The following is a 5,729-nucleotide window of genomic DNA, read 5'->3' as shown; positions in this document are numbered from 1 at the left end:
TTATCATAATCGATCTCTAATCTTCTGATCTCAGACCAACTTTATCAATAATTATCCTTTTCAGGGTCCAATCACTCCCAACTCAAACATGTCATGGGTCATGCTCAAATTACTTCTAAGTCAAATATCTTAATCATTAACTCTATAGTGAACATCTCTGTATTAATGCCTCAGTTGGACTCTCTTAATCATCCTCTCAATATGCTCTCGGTGACTATTTAGGCATATCTCTTTTATTTGCCTCAGTTGGAGTTTCTTTAGAATCAAATATGTAAATTTTTCAAAAGCCAACTTTCATTCATTCAAAAGGACGCACTTAGTGCATTACAAGTTTGTGGAGCAAAATCACAAGAGTACAAAGGGGTTTATGCAAAATCCTTGAACACATCATCTGAGATATTAGCATAGATTTTCAGCAAACTCACAAAGTCTTCAGGGAGCTCAGTGGTTAGATGCCCCACCTCATAGTTGTTTTATCACTCCCTCCACACCATATGAGAACATCTTGATGGTGCGAGTGCTGAGAAGGTCGCAAAATTCCTCTGACTACAGGTACTTCGTCCTCTTGGCAGCCCAGCACTTTGCTTCTCCTACCCTATATTCTCCAACTTTGCTCTTCGGACTTCCAACTCGGCCTTGAGAGCCTCCAGCTCTGCCTTCTAGTTTTCTAGTAGCATGTCCTTGGCTATCAGCTCAGCCTCTTTCCCTCCTAGCTTGGATCGGAGGGTCTCAGATTCGGCACTTTTCACCTCTAGCTCGATGAGTGTTTTCTTCCATCATTTTTTTCTTAGAAGAGGGCCTCAACTCGGCTGCCTTTAAGCAGACTTGAAGATTGGATGCATGTTTCTCCAAAGAATCTATCTTGGAGTTGACTTCCAGCTTCGTTGTTTCTAGCTCTGGAGTCACCCTGCACACTTGTTCCTCTTGGGCCAAGGCTTCAACTTTCAAACTCTCCATGTTTGCTCTCGCCTCCTCCAGCACTCCACTCGGCAAGACTTGCTGGCCTCCAACTCACCTAATCAAGTTTGTAGGACTCAATGTGATTGAAGAAATTCTGGCATCCAAGTGGCTATCTCCATACACACCACCCACACCTACAATAGAACATCTGAATCCGTCACATTCGAATAAATGTACATGAAGCTTACTGAAATTCTTACCTCTATCAAGTCTATAGCAAGCGCCTTCACTAAACCCCCAAAGGTTAGACGCTTCACTCTTTTGATCATAAAGATCCAAGTCTTCGCCACCGAGTCAAGTAATCTTACCAAGATGGAAGAAGGAATGCCCTCTTCTCGAGTCAGACTCGGGCCATCACTTTGAGGGAGAAGCTCATTGGATATAGCAGAATGCCCAGGTGATGAGAAAATCTCGAGTCAACTGGACGCTAAATTGGGGATGTCGAGCTCTGGTCAACAAGTTGACTCAGGATAGTTGGTTAAAGAGCATGACTCTGGTTGACAGAGCGAGTGGCCAACCTCACTACTTGCAGTGCTCGCTGCAACCTGTGGAGATTCCACTTCCACAGGCTGGGAATACCCTGAAATACAATGGGCGAACTATGTTCACTCAGGAGCTCCTTGTTGGTGCAATTTCCCTTCAAGATTAACCAGATTGACTAAGTTTGATTTGGCTCAAGCTTGAGTCGTAATGTGTGAGTTTTGATATTTGACAATATATGAAGATTGTGTTGACAATGTATGGAGATTGGTCGTAGAAGCAATTATCCGTTTGGAGAGATTGGTCAAGATTAACCAGTTCAATGTGAAGAAGAGTCAAGTAGGTCAAGGTTGATGGAATACATACTTGGGAAGTCCTAATTGAAGGTTAGGCAATTAGAAAGTCCTGGTGAGTGAAGCCAGGCAGAAGGAAAATCCTAGTGAGTGAAGCTAAGTGATGGAAAAGTCTTGGTGAGTGAAGCTAAGTAATTTGAATGTCCTAGTGAGTGAAGCTAGACAGTAAGAAAGCCCTAGTGAGTGAAGTTAGGTAGTGAGGATGTCCTGGTGAGTGAAGCCAGACACATGGAAATCTAAGTGGGTCCAAGGTGACCGGACACCTAGTGTTTGGAAGTCCAAGTGAATAATGGAGGACCAGATACTTAGAACAAGACCAAGTCGAAGTGGGTTAAGATTGATCAGACACTTGGTGACAAAGTCCCAACAGATCAAGGTTGACCAGATGGTAGGCACGGGCAAGTCCCAATAGATCACGGTTGACCGGATGTTGGGTTTGGGACCCCCAGACTTGAGTTAGTCAATTTAGGATTGGTCAATTGATCAGTCGATCAATTGAACCAGAGCCCAATCGATCAGCCGATTGATTGGGGCAACGATAATCGATCAGTCGATCGATTGGAGGTTATTCACGCAAAAGAGCAGTGTGCTCCCCAATCGATCAGCCGATCGATTGGGTCGCTCCAATCAATTAGTCGATCGATTAGGGCTCAATTTATAGCTATGACATGAGGAAAAGTCGGAATCGATTAGTCAATCGATTCCAGAGCTTTCAGTGAAAGCACAGAAAGCTTCTGGATCGATCAGCTGATTAATCCAGCTACATCCAATAGATTAGGATATGACCATTGCACAGGATGCAGGTTTTGAATGGCTGGGATCATTGGGATCTAACGTAGCAATCGATTGGAAGGAGGCTCAATCGATTGGGAGCCCTAGATCATGCATATATAAAGGTGACGGCGAGGTTCAAACTGTAAATCTCTTGACTACATCTTCTTCGCTACTGTTTGTCGGGCCTAGAGCCTTGGAAGACAAGTGTTGCTGCACTTTCTAACTGGTCCAGAGGCATCTACAAGCTACAAGAGATCAAGCAAGAAGGTTTTCATTTATTTTATCGTCTATTTACTGTTGGTGCAGTTTGCATTAACGGTCTAACTCATGTTTTGATGAATGATGAGTTAAGTTAGGTGTTTTGTTGTCTAACCATTTCACATAGTGTATAGGAGTTAACAGTTTGATGAAGTTCATATAGGTCGACGGACCGACCGGATATCTGGTGGGAAGTCCAGATAGGTCGATGGGTCGACCGGATATCTGGCGAGAAGTTCAGATAGGTCGACGGAATGACTGGATATCTGGTAGGAAGTCCAGATAGGTCGATAGGCTGATTGGATATATGGCAAACTAGTAAGTAAAGGTAAGTCACTAGAGGAGAGTGACTAAGTGAGGACGTATCCCGGTTGAGGGGACAGTAGGCATTTGTCCAGGTTAGGTCCATTTCGGATCCCTAATATGAAACTTTGACTAGTTCCGGGTCCTGGGAGAGCAGGAACTAATTTCTATTCATTATTATAACTGTGTTAACTTTGTTTTGCAGGGTAGATATTTTAGTTTTGGCCTACATCTTTTTGTAGGACAAAAGAGCAAAAAGCTTTCGAATGAACAGTACCCGAAGGCGCCTTCAAATCTGATGGAAGGCACCCTCGAAGGCGCCTTCAGACAATTTGGAAGGCGCCTTCAGACAATTTGGAAGGCGCCTTCCACAGGATTAACTTTGGACCTCGTCGCGGATAAGAGCCGGGACAATCAGGATCAGACTTCTCAGGTTGGAGACGCCTTCAATGGTTATGGAAGGCACCCTCCAAGTCCTTTATAAGGATGCTTGCCCAAAGCTTCAAAAGCAGCATTCATATGAGCTTCTACGCATCCAAAAAGGCTTTCTGACTGCTCCGAGCTCCTGCTACGACTCTATTGTGAAGTTGCTGCACCTGACTACTTCTCCGAAGATTTTAGATCGTGGCCGGCAAACCAACACACGAGCTTATTTACATTAAAAGTGTTGGTAACAAAATTATTTACCTATACTTAATTACTGCAAAAGAACAAGTGCAGTGAGTTGCACTTGTTCCATCTTTCTGTACTCGATTTCCTCTTCCGGAGGTACCAGAAAAGACTTTTAGTGGATTATCCATCACTAGGTCTACGGGACCTAGGTCTTAGAGTAGGAGTTGTCGAAGGCTTTGAACCAAGTAAAATGTATGTGTTTTTCTATGTCATTTTACTTTCGACTTTGTACGTATTTTTCGCTGTGCATACTCATGTTTTTTTTTCAAACGATAAAACAAGTTTTTGAAAACCAGGTGATTCACCCTCCCCCCTCCCCTCTCACGTGTGTATCTATCCAACAAGTAGTATCAGAATAGGTTTTTCTCTGAACTGGTGCAACCACCAATCAAGCCAGGGGGAATTATTTTTTTCTTTCTTTTTGAATTTTATTTTTTTTTTTTCAATTTGAACTTACTCTTTCAAAAACGGTTTCTCATTCGTAGCTCATCGAACTCTCTTATTTTTTTCCTCAAACTCTGCTAATCCAAGATCAAGTCTTGGTACCTCTCTTTAGTTTTCTATCTACAGCTCTAGAATGACCCAAAATGAAGGGTACAACACTGTTCATCCACCACTCTTCAACGGGGACGACTTCCCATACTAGAAGAAGCAGATGAAGGTGTACCTGAAGACCAATTTTGACCAATGGTTCAGCATCACCAAAGGATACAAGGCTCCAGTCGACCATAACACTGAAATTCCAATATACCCAGAAAATTAAAATCCGAAAATGAAGAAGAAGACCCAGATTAACTTCAAGGCCCTCACCATAATCCAGTGCGAGTTAACAAAGGAGGAACTGAATCGCGTTGGCCCACACGAAAATGTAAAAGAGCTATGGGACAAACTCATAGAACTACACGAGGGAACAAATGACGCAAAGGTAATGAAAAGATATTTGTATTTAAATAAATTATTTAATATAAAAATGTAGGAAGGTGAAACTACTAGTCAACTGCACTCGAGGATAAAAGATATTCTCAATGGACTCCACACAATCAACCACCAGATGAAGAACCGAGATCTTATAAGGTATGCTCTAAACGCATTTCCTCAAAATGCACTATGGGCATCCATTGTGGATGCCTATAAGATTTTGAGAAATTTGTCTAAGTTAAAATTAGATAAACTTTTTTTTGTGAATTAGAGCTACACGAACAGACTAACACTAAAATCGAGAAACGTATTGCTCTTATTACAGGAACGTCGAAAGGAAAATCCAGAACTAAGCCGGAACCTAAAGTCGAGTCTAACCCAGACTCAGATGATGAAGAATACCTAGTTAACTTGGAAAGAAAAATGTTCACTAGGAGAAAGAAGAACTTCACAAACAAGGACCTGCAGAAGATCAACTCCACCTCCAACTCTAACAACAAGAATGTGGCATGCTTTGGATGCAACAAGAAGGGGCATTACAAGAACGACTATGTTGGGGCAATTTCCCTAGGTCAAGTTTGACCAGTTTGACTAAGCTTGAGTTGAGTCAAGCTTGAGTCTGGATTTGAGTTTTGATGTTTGACAATATAAGGAGATTGCTGGAGCAATCATCCGGTTATGGAAATGGTCAAAGGGCTGACCAGGTTGATGAGAATACAAGTCAAGTAGGTCAAGGTTGACAGGAGACTTGACTGGGAAAGTCCTAACTAGAGGTTAGGCGTATGGAAGTCCTAACTAGAGTTTAGGCAGTGGTATAAGTCCTAATTGGACGTTAGGTAAATTGGAATGTCCAAGTGTGATCTTGGCAAAGGAGAAAGTCCTGGTGAGGAGCCAGGCATTTGGGAAGTCCTGGTGAAGAGCCAAGCAACTGAAAGTCCAAGTGTGATCTTGTCAAAGGAGAAAGTCCTGGTGAGGAGCCAGGCATTTGGGAAGTCCTGGTGAGAAACCAGA

General features: G+C 42.6%; 1 long non-coding RNA gene across 1 annotated transcript; it reads right to left on the bottom strand.

The window, feature by feature from the left end:
- Window positions 1-270: 270 nt before the first annotated feature.
- Window positions 271-1,440, bottom strand: LOC122044397. Its single transcript, XR_006129543.1, has 2 exons — window positions 1,161-1,440; window positions 271-1,094 (listed from the first exon to the last, which is right to left on the bottom strand). It is a non-coding gene; the product is annotated as an uncharacterized LOC122044397 (long non-coding RNA).
- Between the last annotated feature and the right edge of the window lie 4,289 nt (window positions 1,441-5,729).

The sequence above is a fragment of the Zingiber officinale genome, chromosome 2A (genome assembly GCF_018446385.1).
Source record: "Zingiber officinale cultivar Zhangliang chromosome 2A, Zo_v1.1, whole genome shotgun sequence".
Lineage (NCBI taxonomy): Eukaryota > Viridiplantae > Streptophyta > Magnoliopsida > Zingiberales > Zingiberaceae > Zingiber > Zingiber officinale.
The sequence above is the reverse complement of the archived record's forward strand: the minus strand, read 5'-3'. Positions and strand labels throughout refer to the sequence as shown.